Genomic DNA, 19,202 nt, shown 5'->3' with positions numbered 1-19,202 from the left:
GGTAATTAAAAAGATGAATAGATTAGTTGACTGACAGAATAGAGAATAAAGTCTAAATATATATATGCATATGGAATATATATATATATATGGAATTCCATATATATGGAATTTAGTATATGATAAAAACTATATATGTTGGAGTAGTAGAGAGAGATTTATTGATCAGCAAAGAATGTTGGGGAAAACTAGCAGCCATCTGGAAATGGATCAAGCTAGATCCCTACACCTTACTCCTATCAAAATAAATTCCAAGCAGACCAAAAGTTTTTAAAAGTTGTAAATACACATGTTCTTTGATCAAGCAATTCCAGTTCTAGGGATAGGTCCAATTTTTATATTTGCTAATAAGTAATACTAGTGTTAATACGGAATAATTTCCTAGATCTATTTTTAAACAAAGAAGCAAGTTACAGAACCGCATGCCCAGTATGTTTGTACTTATACAGCACTATACTGTATGATATATATATGTGTATATTTAATATTTAACATTGTGTACATGTGTATATGTGTATATTTAAAAATTTAACATTTATATATATATATATTTTATATATATGAAGTTTACACATGCACAGAACATTTCTAGACAATATATTCAAGAAACTTAGCAGTTGCCTTTGGGGAAGAGGGATTGGTGAATTGCATATCTGGCATCAGAAGGAGACTTTCCTTTCCTTGTATAACCATCTATATCATTTAGATTTCTATCATTGGCATATATTGCTCTTTGGATGAATAAAAAGATATTTTAAAGCTCCAGGTAGCAGAAGTAGTCAGAGAAGCTCTGCACGGAACTGTACTTCCCAGGACCCAGGTATCCCAGTAACAATGGATTTACTGCACAAGTTACAGGCGATATTGCTGCAAGTTATAAAATACTTGATTAATTATAAAAGATGAATGGAGTCAGAATCAATATTATACAGCTGTAGTATATCATTTATTCAAAGAGTTAATTCTAGAATCACTGGCCTAATATCTTAATACTCAGTTGTGAAGATAGAAAAGTTATATTCATTACATATATTCTAGAAAAACTAAATATGGTTTAAGAAATTATGGAAATTAATATCAAATCTGGTCTCCTTTACTTGAGGGCAGATACTTTGATTTCAAGGCATCACTAGAAAAAACTATAAAAAATATCTGGTGATGTTTGAGGACCACAAATCTGTGGGTCACAAAATAATTCTTTTGTGAGCCAGTTTAATATGGAAATTTTATCTATATTTTTCTAATCAGTTTACAGATGCTGCATGGAAAAAGATCTAAGTTAAAAGGCAGAGCTTTGTCATATTCTTGGTAATAACGCTTTCAGTTTCAGCATTCCAAAAGTGGACTTATGCCCATAATTTCACATGAAATTTGTTTGATCTAGAAAGAAAGAAAGGCCCACTGAGTAGCTCACATGAGAATGACATACTCATTTACTCGTGCCATTTTGTTCTGAAAACATTTTACAGTTGAAGAATACATTTTTAAGGTATGTGATGATGATGGTACATTCAACTCTGTAAAAGGTAAGTAAAGAGGACTTCAGAGTATCATTGCAAGTTAGATGTAGTTAATCCATCAAGAAGGCTCCTGAAAACCTGTCACAAGTTAACAACCTATCATTTCCTAACTGAACTACAGGTTTCATTTACTATCCTTACAAAATGTAGAGAGAAGTCAATAGCTTCAGAAATGCATTTAGTATAGAGATTCTAGGGGTTAGATGCTATAAAATTAATAGAAATTAAAAAGCATTTCACTAAATAGTACTAGGTCTACTATATAATGTTACTTAAAATATGTTTATTGTATTTTTAGTTATACAATAGAGAATTCAAGTACATTATAATTGTAAGAGGAACAGATTAATGTAATATATTAGTCTAATAACCATCTGATTTTTTATTAATTCATCTCAACCTTATAATTGATGCAAAAAATATATTTCCTGTTTAACAGACTTCTGCGGTACATTTCTTCCTCTCTTTCCCTGACAAAATCCCATTTTATCTGCTCTCTACATAGATTAGAACACTTTTTTTTTCATTAGGCTTCAACAATAAAACCAAATAATTATTTATTGAGTACCATTTATTTGTAAAACCCTATACTAGGCTCTGTAAGACACCAACATCTTTTTGAATAACCTCAAGGCCTCTGATGCAAGGATACTAAGGAAAAATCCATGTCAGTCCTGTTCAGAGAGTTCTTGTCATCTGAGCACTTAGACACCTAGCAGATCCACTCACATGGTAGAAATGGAATTAAAACACACACATGGACTGGTAGAACAGTGAAAAACAATGAATTAAATTTATCAGGGTGGTCCTCAAGTAACCAAATAAAGAGATATAGACAATATGAGAACCGTTTTATCCTGCAAAACCCTTAAGAGGCTGGTGTCTTGGAGACACCAGGAAAAGGGGACTCATGGGTGAGACATGAACTAAAAACAGGGAAATGCTTTAAGTTAATGTAAGGAAGGGATGTCACCTCTCTCACCACCAAACATACAACACTAGGAGCTAGGCAAGTACACTTCAGTGGAAGAGATGAAATCTTCTCAATAGATATTAAACAATCTCAGATAGAAGACATTCACATGCCAATAAGAAAGAATTCCCTATGTAAAAACAAAAAACTAATAAACAGAAACCTCTATTAAATAGAATCAGGAGACCAGAAGAGGGAGCTCTCATGCCCCGAAAGGAAGAAAGATTCCTCTTCTTTCCTAGCAAGAGCTCAGTCAATGAAAAGCGATGGACTCTTTGTTTACTCTAGTCCTCCCAACTTCCTTTTCCTCTCAATAAGAGCACTCTCCTTCCCTTTGCCCTGTTGGGACTTGCAGATGGCTCACTATGGTAACCAACCCCAACTTGCAATTCTCTGCTAATCTCAAAGAACTGGCAGTCTATTTGTTTTAGATCAATATTTTGGTGGCCTTTAGGGGGACCAGGGAAGACTCCTGATGGCTCTGGGGCTAGTGAGCAAACAGGTGAGATGTCCAAAATTGAGCCCACTTGTCACTCACTTAAAAGGCTTTTCTTGCCAGCCCTGGAGTTTGAAGGTACATCTTTCTCTGGGATCCAAGCTTCTGCCCTCTTTGCATTTGAAGCTCTCCAGGCTATATTGAGGATCTATTTTAAGGTTTTGTCCTTTCTTGTTAAGGTCTTGTTCTGTATACAAGTATTCATTCAGCACTTCAGTCTGATTTGGGATCAGACTGTTTCAGCTGAAACTGGCCAAGAAAGCTTCAGCCCATTACTTCAGGAACAGGGGGTGTTTTGATAAAACTGCACGGGTTTTCAGCCTTCAGCCCATTCCTTTGAAATAGGGGCTGTTCTGTGGGAACTGAAAGAGAAGCCTTCAGCCTGGCTCCTCCGGGACCAAGCTGCTCCCTTAGAAAAGCCTGCAAGTTGAGCTGTTTGAATTTCAAGCTGTTTGAGCTGTTTAAAAAGTATTCTTTTACTCTAGAGAAAAATCTCTGAGAAAGGAGATCCCAGTTATCTAAATATTTTGAGGGTGCCCCGCCTGCCCTACAGGGACTGCAGCTGATGTCATATTTAAAAACCGTGGTCCTTCCTCATGCGCATGTCTAACCAAATGGATTGGCCTGACCAAAGACAATTTAGAATATCAATGGCCGTTATGGGGAACTTTGGAAATCCCCAAACAATTTTCTGAAAATCAAATTGAACTATGATAGCTCCAAACTTTCTAAAACGGAATGGAATGCCTATCTTGACTGGTATTTTGAGACTTCCACATGTTATCAGGAGCCTCTCTGCAAAATAAGATTTTAAGATTAACTGAGGCAAATAAAGAAAGATAAAATGGCTCCCAAAGCCTCAGGCTCTTCTTCCCTGGCCTCTGTCTCAGGCTCTGCTTCCAGCACCTTCTTGTCTGCCTCCCTCAGCTTCTCAGGTTCAGGTTCCATCAACCTCTGGCACCATCTTCCTGCTTCCTTTCTATGCCACCTGCACCTCCTCTGTGCCCTCAGTGTCCCATACCAATTCTCCCACCCAGCCTCCCCTTCTCTGTGAAACTCTCCCCACTCCCTTTTCCTCTGAACTTAGCAGAAGTGTCCCTTCAAAATTAAGCCTTCTGAGGATCCAGAGGCTAAACTCTTATTAAATTCTAATATTCTCTGGACTAGAGATGAACTGCCAGCCGTAGTCAAAGATTTTCCCAAAGTAACGGAAGACCCTCACAGGTGTGCTGAGGAATTTAATCCAGCCATTCAAATGTATCAACGTGGTTTCTCTGACTTACATCAACTAGTTCATATGCTTGTTGGTGAAGGCCTGGTCCAGAATTGGGTGAAAACCACTAACTGGGAAAGGTCTCTAAAATTACAACAGGGAGAACAGCCTGCTAACTTATTACATGATCAGGCTTGGGCAATCACTAGGCCACTTCACAGGGCAATCCCTATGGCTTTTCCAAAGCCTGTTGATTGGAGCCAAAATCAGGCTTGCACACAAAAATCTGATGAGCTTGTTCATGACTACTATCACAACTGACTTCAGACTGCTTTTAAAGAAAATTCTGGGCACTTCCCTGGCAGCACATTGGTTAAGAATCTGCCGGCCAAAGCAGGGGACACGGGTTTGAGCCGTGATCTGGGAAGATCCCACATGCTGTGGAGCAACAAAGCCCGCGAGCCACAACTACTGAGCCTGAGCTCTAGAGCCCGCTGGGCCACAACTACTGACGTCCGTGCGCCTAAAGCCCATGCTCCACAACAAGAGAAGCCACCGCAGTGAGAAGCCCACGCACCGCAGTGAAGAGCAGCCCCCGCTCGCCACAACTACAGAGAAGCCCGTGCACAGCAACGAAGACCCAACACAGCCATAAATTAATTAATTAATTAATTAATTTTTAAAAAAGAAAGTCTGGTCTCCCTTCAGATCGTGATTCCACCTGGGTAGCTTTTAACTCTGTTTATCACTGGGCTGAATGAAACCTTTCTCTTCTAGTAAAAAGGACCAGGATGGAATGGGAAACTATGTCCACTCCAGATTTAGTTCATCTGGCAAACCAGCTTTCTCATACTCTAGATGAGCCACCTCCAAGGAAGACCGTGAAAATTCTTAATCTTTAACTCCAGCAAATGAAGGCTCCTAAACCAAAACCAAAACCTCCCAGTTTCTGCTACTATTACAAAGAGCCAGGACACTGGAAAAGAGAGTGTTACAAATTCAAGCACTTCAGGTGCCTTCACCCCTCTAACCAGCCTTTCCAACGTCCTCTCAATTCTTAATGACAGGTCTCCAAGGAACAACAGGGGCTTTTCCCAACCCTCCCTCTTAGTCAGCTTGAAGAAGTATTTCTGCAAACTGGGGACAAATATCTTCCAGTTCTGACAGCACAGCCACAGTCTTGGTGCTCAGCCCCACTACTATAAAACAGCCCCTGCCTCAGAATACTAAAACATTTCAAAGAGTGGAGATCTCTGATGAGCCTCGAGGTTCCTGTCTCTGAACCTATTCCCTTTTGTTTAGGTCCTTTGTAGATACCCACCCTTTCCTCCTTTGTTCCTCCACCCCATCCATTTATTAGGCTGAGACTTGTTAAAAGTATCGTGTCAAAATTTCTTTTGCCCAAAAGGGAGAAATAGCTCTAGAATTTTACAGTAGTCATCAAGTAACCAACCAGGTGAATTACGTGATAATTTAACATCTTTTATTTGTTCCATCCCTGATGGTACTAGAGCTGAAGCTGGAAACACTGGTCATTTGTCCCTATTGCATCAGCCACCATCCTCCTTATGGTCAAAATCTCCAACTATTTTTGGCAAAATTCAAAGCAAGATTTTTCAGATCAAGATTCAAACAGATCCTTTAAAACCTCTTCCCAGAATTAACCAATATTCTATAAGTAAAGAAGCCCTTCAAGACATAAAGCTCAAAGTATATTACAAGGCTCAAGGCCTTATTATCCCTTGTACTAGTAATAATCCTATTTTACCAGTGAGAAAACCTAAGAGCCAAGGCTGGAGGTTGGTCCAGGACTTCCAAGCAATAAACAACATTGTTATCCTTCAACAGCCTATCATTTCTAACCCTCATACTTTACTAACATCCATTCACCCAGAAGCAAATTCTACTGTAATTGATTTATTACATGCATTTTTTAGCGTTCCAGCTGATGAATCTAGCAAACACCCTTTTGCCTTCACTTGGGAAGAAAAACAATTCACCTCCACAGTAATGCCTCAGGGTTTTACTGAGAGTCCTTCTATTTCTCACAAATCCTGAAGGCTGATATAAAATCCCCTAGGGGTTCTACTTTATTGCAGGATGTGGATGATTTGCTTCTTTGCTCTCCATTTCAAACCTCTTCATAGGAAGACAGTATCCACTTCCTGTAACTTTTAGCCTTAAAGGGACATAAGGTCACCAAAGAAAAATTGCAGTTTGACCAAACTCAGGTTTGATATTTATGGCCTCTGATATCAGAACAAGGACAACACCTAGATCCAGATAGGCTTCAGGTGCCCTAGGTTTCCCCAAATCCAAAACTAAGCACCAACTGCAAGGTTTTCTTGAGCTAGCTGGTTAATATTGAAAAATGGATTCCACATCTCTCTCTTATGGCCAAAGCTCTGTATGTTTTACTAAAGAAAGACAACCTCAACTCAATCTTATGGGATGAACTGGATGACACAGACTTTCAGGCCTTGAAGGACAGTTTGATGTATCCAACTTCCCTTGGACATCCCAATTATCAGACTCCCTTTTACCTTTTTGTTTATGAAAAGGAAAGGAATGCTCCTGTTGTGCTCACTGAAACACAGGAGGATCACCATCAACCCATAGGGTAGTATAGCCAGCAACCGGACCCCGTGACATGGGGATATTCCCCTTGCATTAGAGCCATTACTGACACTGCCCTTTTGGTTAAGGCCATCAGGAAAATCATTGTGGGATCCCCTTTAACCATTTTTGTACCTCAGGCAAGTGGAAGCCCTCCTGAACTCTCATCATCATACTCAACATTTCTCAGTCAGCCACCTCACCTCCTACGAAGTCCTTCTGTTAAATGTTACTCACATAACTCTTTGACAGTGTAATAACCTTAACCCTGTTATTCTTCTCCCCCGTCATTAACAAAGTCCCTCACGACTGCTTAACACTGATGGATCACCTTCTGACTCCTTGGGATGATCTGCAGGAAATTCCTTTGAGTAACACTGACTTCTCATGGTTCACTGATGGTTCTTATTTAAAAGGTGACAATGGCAAATACCGTGCTAAGTATGCTACTGTAACTCCTTTTGATGTTGTTGAGGACCTATGATTACTTTGGTCCAACAGGCTGAAATATATGCTCTTACTTGGGCTTGCACTTTAGCCAAGGGCAAAACTGCTAATATTTATACTGAAAATATATATGTTTTTGGAGTAGCTCATGATTTTGGAATGTTGCGGAAGCAATGTGGGTTTCTTATTTCCAGCAGAAATAAAATTTTAAATGGCCCTTATGTTCAGGAATTACTGGATACAATACGTTTACCTTCAACTTTAGCTACTGCTAAGATTCTGGGGCATTCTAAATTTGACTCTCTGGAAGTTACAGGAATTCACCTTGCTACCATTTCTGCAAGGAATGATACCTTTAAAGGAACCAACAGGCACCATGTCTCTGTCATGGTCCAAAGGGATATTTCCCCGAATGATAACTTAGAAAAACTGGTTAGAGAACCCAATAATTGGCCTTAGAAAAGGAAAAATAAGACTGAAAATTCAACAATTGCTGGTTTGATAAAAAGAAAAAGCTCTGGTTTAGGCCAAACAACAACTTAGTCCTACCAGAGACTCTTACCACCCCTCTCCACTGTACATGCATTAAACCACTGGTCTACTGAAAAAATGATTGCAGTCATGAATCAATATTGGTTGGGAAAACATTAACAAAAAGTCCCTACCTTACTTGTCCCACTTGTTTGAATTACAACCCAGGGAAGCCTGTTCGTACAGTTCCTGGACATTTTAAACTGCCTAATGGACAATTTAGAGCCTGGCACATAGATGTCATACAAATTCCTCCCCTAATGGATATAAATATATTTTAGTCATGGTCTGTATATTTCCACATTGGACTGAAGCCTTCCCTTACAGACAGGTTATATTGCCTCTTCTGTGGCTAAAGTCCTTTTGAAAAAATATTATCACTACCTGGGTAACTCCTCTCAAACTCCCTAGTGACTGAGGGACCCATTTTACTGGCTAGGGACAAGTCTGTGCTGTTTGGCTGGTTTTACAACACTTTCACTTCATTTACCACACTCAATCTTCTGGTTTAGTAGAACACACTAATGGCATTATTAAGACTCATTTGGGAAAATTTGTAGAGGTCCTCTAAATACTTTGACCAAAAGCGTTGCTTCTAAATCTTAGATCCACCCCTTTTGGAACTATAAACTCTCAACCCTTTGTAACAGTCACAGGATGCCCAATGCACTTGACTCTTGCCTCTTTTGACCCACAATTGACAAAAGAAGAGATAATCCAATATAGCAAAGGCCTAACTGCTTCTATTAAAAATAACCATGTTTTGGGACTTCCCTGGCACTACAGTGGTTAAGACTCTGTGCTTCCACTGCAGGGGGTAGAGATTTGATCCCTGGTTAGGGAACTAAGATCCTGTATGGTGTGTAGTATGGCCAAAAAAAACACCAAGTTTTGGCAGAGCAATCTTTTCATAGTGCACTCTTGGGAGACTTAAGCATCACACCTTGCAACCTGGAGATTTCCTTTATTGGAAAAGACATCTCCAGAGAGACTCCTTTCAACCTATTGGAACGGCCCTTATCAGGTATTGCTAACCAACCCTGGTACTACCAAACTCCAGGGAACAGACTCTTGGATTCATGTAACACACCTAAAGTAAGCACCAAACTAGACTGGAACTGCACATCATCTGGTGACCTGAAAATAAAGATTTCCTGGAATCAAAGCAGACAATAATTGATGACATGGCTTTCTCAAAATATCCAGACCAGGGCCGCTGGAAGGTTATCGCCAAAACTCTGATGATGACATAACACTTCAGATGATCTCCAATGTCTATAATCTTGACAACGTGTGGACTTTAGATAAAAGTGTCTGAGAGTTTTCCCTCTTAACCCTCCTTGTTACTTGAATGTGACCTCATTAGGTTTCCAATCTGACCACTTAATTACCCATCCATATGAGACACTATACCCAGGAAAGGTCCTTCCTGGTATTGAGGGACAAAAAGCCTCTAACACTGGAAAACCTGACTCTTACTCATGATGCTTTTAGGGAAAGATCTTGATCAAAAGGGGGAAATGTAAAGAAATTAATAAACAGAAACCTAATTCAAATAGAGTTAGGAGACCAGCAGGGGAAGCTCTCATGCCCTACAACAATAGCAGAGACCAACAGGAAGAAGAAAGACTCCTCTTCTTTCCTGGCAAGAACTCAGCCAATGAAAAGCCATGGACTCTTTGTTTATTATAGCCACACAACTTCCTTCTCCCCTCTATAAAAGTGCTCTCTTTCCCTTGCTGAGTGGGAATTTCCATGTGGTTCACCATGACAGCAGACCCAGAACTGCAATTCTCTGCTGATCTTAAATAAATCCATTTTTGCTGGAGAAATAACTGGTAGTCTATTTGTTCTAGGTCAACACCTAGAGAAAAAATGGCCTCCTGCCTGGCCACCCTAAAAAGAAGGCTAGGCAACCACAAGACACAAACAGGTTTTGACAATTAGAGATCCTCATGTAAAATTAATTTGGACCCTCACACCACATACAAAAATTAAATCAAAATGGATCAAAGACCTAAATGTAAGAGGTACTACTGTAAAACTTTCAGAAAGGCACACAGGTGAAAATCTTCTTCACCTTGAGTTAGACAATGGTTTAGCAAAAGCACAAGGAACAAAAGAAAAAATAAATTGAACATCAAAATTTAAAACTTCTGTGCATCAAAGAACATTATAAATAAAATAAAATACAACCCAGAATAAGAAAATATTCAAAAATATATAACTGATAAGGGTCTAGTATTCAGGATATATAAAAAAACTCTTACAACTCAACAATAAAAAGAGAAATGACTCAAAAAAAATGAGCAAAGGACTCAAACATACATTTCTCCAATATACATACAAATGGTCAATAAACATATGAAAAGATGCTCAACATCATTAGTCATTAGAGAAATTCAAACCCAAACCACAATGAGATACCACTTCATACCCACTAGGATGGCTATACTTTAAAAAATTATTCTGAAAAATGAAAAGTAACAAGTGTTGACAAGGATGTGGAGAAACCGGAATCTTCATACGTTGCTGCTGGTGGGAATGAGAAAAGTACGATCGCCGTGGAGAAGTTTGACAGTTCCACAAAATGTTAAACATAGACTTACCATGTGGCCCCGAAATTCTATCTTAGAAATTTGAGAGCCTGTCTACACAAAAACTTGTACACCAATGTTAATAGCATCACTATTCATAATAGACAAAAGGCAGAAACAATCCAAATGTCCCTTAATTGATGAATGGATAAACAAAAATGGTACATACATGGATAAACAAAAATGGTACATACATACAACAGAATATTATTCAGCCAAAGAAAGGAAGGAAGTACTCTTACATGATACAGCTTGGATAAACCTTGAAAACTTTAGGCTAAATGAGAGAAGCCAGTTTCAAAAGGCCATATACTGTGTAATTGCATTTAGATGAAATGCTCAGTATAGGCAAATCAATAGAGACTGAAAGTAGATTAGAGGTTGCCAGAGGCTGGGGTATTGAGGGGGAATGGGAAGTGCCTGCTTAATGGGTACAGGGTTTCTTTTGCGAGTGATGAAAATGCTCTAGAATTAGATAGTGGTATTGGTTGCATGATGTACTTAATGCCACTGAATTATACATAGTTAAAATAGTGGATTTTTATGGGAATTTGATCTCAATGTTAGATAGAAGTTAGATAGAATTCTCCATCTGTGCTTACACGTAGTGAAAACCCACAAGAATTTGCTTATTTTGAGGGTTTTTATTTTTTTTAATTAGAGAATAACTTTTCAATGATAAAATGCCTACTAGGAAGGAACACTTTTAGATTAGCAGTTGAGAATGTTGCTGATCTGCATTCATATTCTTTTTGGCCCCTAATCTTTATTTAGCAACACACACAATTTATTCACTGTACCTATATTGTGAAAGCATGAAGGATGGAAAGAGATAAGTAAAATCTAATTTTTCCCACTAGAGGAAGAAATTTTCTAGGTGAATTGATATATAGACATAAGTGCAAATAGAACTTACATATTTGTGTCTAAATCATCATAAAGACCCAGACCTCAGCTGGTTAAAACTTTATTTTGCTCTGAAATAGAATTTAAATTTATATTTTTAACCAATCTGACTTGGGAAAACTTTATCCTTTGTATAGAATACCCCATGTAAATATATAAAGATTATAATTTATGGTCTATACGTATCTGAAAGTAAAATATTGAGTTGCATTAATACTGACTTTTTAGATCTTGAGCTAACTAGATTTCTATATCTATATCAAGAACAATGTAGTCTGATTAATATGAAACATTCATAAAATGTCAACTAAATGCATAATACAACTGATATTACCAAGGACTCCTTAAAAGAGCAACTTGCTTATGAAACACTTCTTATATGAAAAGGTCTTTTTAAAAGTGGATTATTATCATAGCAGCAGGTGAAAGCTTTCTTCCATTTTTAACTACTATATTATTATTCAATAATTTTTCTGTCATTAACTATACATTGCCTAAAGAAAAACTGAAGGTCATGGGTAGCAAATATTATAACAAAATTAAGTTTGAAATAATTGTGCTTGCTCTCTCTGACTTTTTTCAGAACCACCCCTAGTCTCTTAATGGTTCCATTTTCTTCCAGATAAACAGCAACCCAGGGGCAGCCTCCTATCAGGCTCACATATATCTCAAGTCAACAAAGACGCTATAGCCAATCACTTGAATGACTTTCTCACTTCCCTCACACATACCATCTCTACAAAACCCAACTAGCCCTTTCTCTTTTCCACCTTCCCCTTTCTTTGGAATCCTAGCTCATTCCCCCAGGGATTTCCTTTCCTCCACATCATTCTCTCCGGCAGCTTTTACCTCATCTTCACTGATAAGATTCTTCCCCCTAGTAAACAAACACATTCAAGCTGCTCCAATCATAAAAACACAAGCAAGACATCCAGTTATTCCTCTTTCTCCTTTTCTCTCAGCCAAGCTTCCTGAAAGAAGAGCCTGTATCCAAAGTTTCTGTTTCCTCATCTTTCCACTCATTTCATTGGTTCTAAATTTTCATGTGCAAAACACTGGAAAAAAATCTAAAACATTAAATTCACTCACAACCTCACCACTTTTAAAGAAAAATTATTTAAGTTAATAAATGAGAGTTTCCCCTCTTCATCTAGGCCTATCTTTGTCAGGGGGCTTCTAGAAAACTTGGCCAAGGTTTCTTGGCCTCTGGCCAAATGGCCACTCTTCCTTCCTCTGGGATAAAAATGAACCATCTCCTGGATATCAGTGTAACACAAAACATGCTCTTTTGTTCCCCAGGAGTAATTTTATAGCTTTTAACCAGGGGAGGAAACAACCCCAAGCAATCATTTTTAATCATTTTATCTTTCTCTGTGGCATCAGAACTTTTGAATATTTTCATCTTTGAACATTTCTATTTGAGAAGAGAGGAGATCTACTTCTCATTGTCCTGTGAAAGGTTAAATTGGGCTTGAATATCATTATTGTTGATGTTCTTTGGTGTATTAAAAAGGGAGCAATGACCAGATTACATCATGGAGCTTAACCACAGACACACCTCTCATTTGGCCGTTTTCACTCTTTAGGCTTTTTGAATAATTCAAGGAAGGAAGCTACATCAGGAGAGAACTGAGAAACTGGTGAGGACAATATCTAATAACCACTTTATATTAAGTGGAAAATAAAAGGGTCTTTGCTGAAGAGACTGAATCTGTCCCTTGGTGTTCTGGACCTTTCACTCACTGTCTTACGAAAAGAACCTATTAATTAACCTGGGACCTGGTCAGGAGAAGGGTTTTAGCCAAAAATCCCCCTAAATGTCACACCGCCTGACTTCTAGGAGTTTTTAAAATTTTTCCTTACATCTGTACATACTTAGCCATGGATGCTCACAAAAGCAAAAAAAAAAAAAAAAAAAAGTATTTCAAATGAAGTAAATACTACAGTTTTTACCATTACAGTCCTGGACCTCAAAGCAGACCACATAGAGGCTGGGCCTGGGAGGGTCACACAGTGGTAATGTTACACATTGATTCAGGCACTGGAATATTATAGGACAATACTGTAACTCTTCTTTCAAGACACGTGGCTGAGTGAAAAGGAGAAAAATAGAAGAATAACTGGATGGGGGAGCATGATCAATGGAGAATGTCGTTGGGGTTGGAGGGGCTTGACTGTGTTTACTGAGGGAAGAATCTAACAGGAGACTGGGAAAGTGTTGGCCCAGGTCTGTGGAGGGAGGCCAGTGAGGAGCTAAAACACTGAGTGGAGTCAGAAAACAATGGTCTAGGCTGTGAGTCACATGGTCTTACCCAACCACAAGAGAGCAGGAAGTACAGCACTATCATGTGATTGGACAAGGGGAGAACCAGAAATACTTGCCGAACAGCACTAAGAGTACCATACCAGGGAAGAGGGTATTTTAAAGAGACATCTCAGTAGCCAACTCTCAGAATTTTACCTTAAGTCACCACCTTCAAGGACAATTTAGGAAGGTTGTTTCAGAGTAATGCATCCCAAACCTAGTGATACATGAGAATTATGAGAGGAGTTCTTTAAGAAGAGTTTCTCTTTTCCTCCATCAGAATGCCTAGGAGGAGGGCCCAAGAATCTTCTTTGAAAAAAAAAACCACAAGAAAAAAGTACTATCTATAAGTGACTCTGACTTCCAGCTAGGTGTGGAAATCCCCACTTTAGAGATCATAATGTCTTCCAAATGTATTATTTCATTTGATTATCACATTCTTGTGAAGACGTTAAAGGCTAACAGAATCATCTTCATGGAAACTTTAAGTTAGTTTTCTCAACTAGTTTCTGTATTAGTCAGCTCAGGCTGCTATAACAAAATGCCGTGGATTGGGTGGCTTAAACAATAGACATTTATTTCTCACAGTTTTAGAAGCTGGGAAGTTCAAGATCAAGGTACCAACAAATTCAGTTCCTGGTGAGAGCTCTCCTTCTGGCTTGCAAATAGCTGCCTTCTCACTGTGTCCTCAGTGGTGGGGGCAGGGAGAGAGAGAGCTCCAGTTTCTCTTCCTCTTCTTATAAGGACACTAATCTCATCCTAGCACCCCCCCTCCCCCAGTCATGACTTCATCTAAATCTAAATACCTCCCAAAGGCCCCACTTCCAAATACCATCACATTGGGGATTAGAGGCTTTGACATATGAATTCTAGGGGGACACAAACATTTGGTCCATAACATTTCATCACCAGAACTCATGTCACTCTTATGGGCAAAATATATTCATTCCATCCTAACAACCCCACAAGTCTTAACTCGTTCCAGCATCAATTCTAAAGTCCAAAATCCAGAGTCTCATCAAAATATCATCTAAATCAGATAAGAGACTTGAGGTATGATTCATCCTGAGGCAAAATTCCTCTCCAGCTATGAACCTGTGAAACCAGATAAGTTATGTGCTTTCAAAACACAATGGTGGGCTAGGCATAGGGTAGGCTTGCCCATTACAAAAGGCAAACTGGAAGGAAAAAAGGGGTGATGGGTCCCAAGCAAGTCCAAAACCTAGCAAGGCAAATATGATTAGATCTTAAAGCTCAGGAATAATCCCCTTTGGTTCAGTGCTCTGCCTTAAGGCCACTGGGACAGCAATCTCACCTGTAGCTCTGCCTGATGGGTCGCAATCCTTAGGCTCTGGGCAGCCCCACCCGCAAGGCTCCAGGCAGCCACTGTCTGACCTGTTGAAACTGAGGTGATGGCCCCAACCTTAGAAAATATGCAGGCAGCTCTTATGATCTCTGAATTGCCTTCTGGATCATTCTTTCCTTGTCTTGAAGAACAGCATATGTTCTAAAAGAGAATGAAATAATTCCATCTGCAGCAACATGAATGGACCTAGAGATTATCATACTAAGTGAAGAAAGTCAGAAAGAGAGACACAAATACCATATGCTTATCACTTATATGTGGAGTCTAAAATATGACACAAATGAACTTATCCACGAAACAGACTCACAGACATAGAGAACAGACTTGTGATTGCCAAGGGGGTTGGGGGGTGAAGGAGTGATGGATAGGGAGTTTGGGATTAGCAGATGCAAACAATTATATATAGAGTGGATAAACAACAAGATCCCTGTATAGCACAGGGAACTACATTCAGTATCCTGTGATAAACCATAATGGAAAAGAATATGAAAAAGAATGTATATATCTGTATAACTGAATCACTTTGCTGTACAGTAGAAATTAACACATTGTAAATCAACTATACTTCCATAAAATAAATTAAAAAAAAAAAAAAAGAATAGCACATGTTCACAGCTGGATAGCTGTATGATCCAGTCCTGTAGGATCTAAGAAATCTGACAGCCTTCTTTCACTTCATCCCAACTCTGTTCCCTTCAGTTCAAACTGGCAGTGTTTCTCCTGGGGTAGTTGATTTAGTCTGTGGTTCACACCCATATTAATCTCCTTATCAAATGGTTGTTCAGCCACACTCTTAACATTCTCCTCAGAACAAGCCGTTCCATTTTTTGCAATATGGATAGGCTGAGAATTTTCCAAATCTTTAAGTTCTGGTTCCATTTTGCTTAGCAATTCCTTCTTCAATTCATCTCTGTCCTCTCACATTTTACTCTAAGCGGTCAGGAGGAACCAAGCCCCTCCTTCAACACTTTGCTTAGAAATCTGCTCAACTAAATATCCAATTTCATCACATACAAGTCCTACCTTCCACAAAACACTATAAGACAGTTCAGCCAAGTTCACTGCCACTTTGTAACACGAATCACCTATTTTCCATTGTCTAACAGTCTTTTCCTCATATTGATCTGAGACCTCACTAGAACAGCCTTTACTTATCAATTTTTCCACCAACATGTTTTGCTGGCATAATTTATGTATTCTTACTAAGGAGATGGAGGCTTTCTCTACGGCTCTCCTCTTTTCTTTCTGAGTCCTCACTAGAATCACCTTTAATAGTCCCATCATGGCAATCTCAGTTTTATCTAGCATGTACCTCAACATTTTTCCAGCATCTACCCCTTGCCCAATTCCAAAGCCACTTCTACAGTTTTAGGTATTTGTTACAAGAGCATTCCATTTTTTGGTATCAAAATCTGTGTTAGTCGGCTTAAGCTGGCAAAACAAAATACCATAGACTGGGTTTCTTAAACAATAGTTCTGGAGGCTGGGAAGTCCAGGATCAAGGTGCTGGAATGGCAGATTTGGTACCTGGTGAGAGTCCTCTTCTTTGCTTGCAGAGGGCTATCTTCTCGCTGTGCCCTCACGTGGCAGAGAGAGAGAAAGAGAACTCAGGTCTCTCTTCTTCTTACAAGGACACTAACCCCATAGTGGGGGCCCTACCCTCATGACTTCATCTAATTACCTCTCAAAGGCCCCACCTCCTAAAACCATCACCCTGGGTGTTACGGTTTCAACATATGAATTTTGAGGCGATACAAACTTTCAGTCCCTAACAGTTCCCTTAGAGATGAAATGGATACCCAGAAAGATTGACAAAGCTAGTTAGGGGTTAATTCCTGAACAGAACACATTTCTAATTTCCTATTCCAGTCCTCCTTCTCTGAAGCCAATGTGTCCCTGCTGAGGTGGACGAGAAGAGAGAGAGGGAACATATGACACTTAGTAACTAGAATCACTACCATCTCTCTCAGTAGTCTTTTTTTCTGTTATCTCCAAAATAAATTTAATTTCCCCATTGATTTGTTCCTTGCCACAAACGCATCATTCACAGATATTTGAATTACTACAAACATATGCCTCAGTTTCATGCTAAATGTACAATCGAGGTTCCCATCACATCATCTTTTCCTTGGTAATTTTCTGCCCTGTACTGTTTAAATAATAGCCAACAGCTACTATTAATTGAGCACCTACTACGAGCCAAACTTGGCTACAAAACTTAGTAAAATCAGTGTTATTAATTTCCTTCTTGAAATGAGGCAGCTGAGGCTTAGAGAGGTTAAGCAGTTTACCCAAGGTCATAGAGCCATCAAGTGTCAGAACCATGACTTACTTAAACACAGGTTTATCCAACTACAAAGTCCAAACCTTCAACCACAGCATCCTATGCCCTAATGGTGCCCAGTTTCTCGCTGCTACCTTTCCTACAGGGTCCCATACCCCCCCCCCCAGTAGCTGAGACTCTAGCTGCCCAACACCACTGATAATAGTTGATCCTTCTGTGAGAGACCTAAAACTCAGAGCTGTTTCTCTTAACATGTGCACAAAGGAGGCTTAATCTACTTTGCCAAGCAGGCCTTCTTGAGAAATGAGTCGGCACAAGTAGATAGTCTTGACCATGAAAGCTTTGTTGATCCAGGTGTCAGATTTTGCTTAATACATTAGGATAGAAATCTTTCTATATACTATTAATATAGAGAATATATAGTTTTCTGTTTTCTTAAGTACCACATAAGGAATGAATATAATATTCCCCGATGATTTAGGGCAGTACTTTCCAAACATTTTTTTACATTAAAATCCATTACTCAAAAAAATTTTTTTCCTAGTACCTCAATGTATCAGTCGGCTTCACAGAAGGAGAGAGGGAACACAGAGTAATAGAGAAAAATGTAAAAAATGAATTATTTACAATGGTGCAGCAGGGTTTAGGGAAACCAAAAAGGCTGCTAAAACCCCTGGGGTGTGTCACGGGAGGAAGGCTGCTGCTGGCCAGCTGCCTTTCAGGAGTGTGGCCCCTGGAGTGAGGCACTTCTGCTCAGCTGTTGTCCGCAAACGTGGGGCTGTCACTGATTTGCTCCGCTTCAGAAGGCTGGAGTCAGGTTGCTGTCGACTTGCTCATTTTCAGAAGCAGGGCCACTGCAGTGATATTGTCACTGATTCACTGTCAGCGCTTGTGAATTGATTGGAAGTTATCTTGATTAACAGTGGTTGCTTGTTCGCAACTTAGGACTTTGACTAAAGAATAGTCTTAAACCTTTCTTGAATGTGAGAAATAAGTACTTTCAATTCTTAGTCTCTCTTTCGGTCTTCTACCAGCCAAACCTGTAGAAGAGACCATACAGGTTTGTCCGGATGTTAATGTGTCAAGGTACTATTTTCAGCTGTTGTTGCCATTTAAGTAGCTTAAGCACCAATTACTGTGGAGGAAAAATAGCTCTAATTGCCAAATTTTTATAATTCATTTTATACATTTACATATTTATACACAATTTATAATATTAAATTCCAAAAAAAGCTGACTATAGAATATTTAGGGCATCCTGACAAAGTCAGTATGGGATTCAGGACAAAATACAAAGTACAAGAAGGAAGTAAGTGATTTTCTTGCCCATATGGTATTTTTAAATGAGACTTTAATTTCCAAGGCACAATTTAAAATGGGTAGAATGTCATCTCATGAGATATCGGTATGAGTATATTTGACTTGTTAAAGAGATTTTTTTAACTGAATGAGGATGCGGGTGAAAAGATCAGATAAAAAACAAGAAAGTGGCTGTTATATACACCATCAGGTTAGAGATGGCCAAGTGATTCACTCAAGAAGAGAACTTAAGCAGGAAGTTTGAAAACAACACACAGCAGTCTTCACACTGATGTACAGACAAGAGCTATAAACAACAAAACTTAGATAAAAACAGGGCATGGTAGATATGACACAGGAGTTACTGATACTGGGTATGGCGAGATTCCTGATTGGAATACACACAAATGAGAAGAGAGGTATAGGGAAGTATCCTGGACTTATAACACTGAAATTTGGACACCTAAGGTAAAATGCACTGTGGAAAATATGTGGGAAAAGAAGAGAGGAAAACATCAGGATACAACTATGAAAATACATTACAGAATGCCAGGCCAGAAAAAGAAAACCAGATTTAAGCACATAGCCCATTGCCTGAAACAAGGTGTTAAAAAAAAAAAAAAAGTAGTTGAATACATAAACCTTAATT

At 38.9% G+C, this 19,202-nt stretch overlaps 1 protein-coding gene across 9 annotated transcripts in view; it reads right to left on the bottom strand.

Annotated features, from left to right (window-relative positions):
- CSNK1G3 (casein kinase 1 gamma 3) overlaps window positions 1-19,202 on the bottom strand; it is a 156,673-nt gene that overhangs the window by 2,789 nt on the left and 134,682 nt on the right. For 8 of the 9 annotated variants that reach the window (XR_013827477.1, XR_013827478.1, XR_013827479.1 and 5 more), the window contains one exon: window positions 14,802-15,111. The gene's annotated coding sequence lies outside the window, so the exon portion shown is untranslated. Of the gene's footprint in view, window positions 1-14,801; window positions 15,112-19,202 lie in introns of those variants that run through there. The other variant, XR_013827476.1, reaches the window with a different exon arrangement.

This window comes from Stenella coeruleoalba (assembly GCF_951394435.1).
Source record: "Stenella coeruleoalba genome assembly, chromosome: 3".
Classification (NCBI taxonomy): domain Eukaryota; kingdom Metazoa; phylum Chordata; class Mammalia; order Artiodactyla; family Delphinidae; genus Stenella; species Stenella coeruleoalba.
Note: the sequence above shows the minus strand (reverse complement) of the source record. Positions and strands in the feature narration are given on the sequence as shown.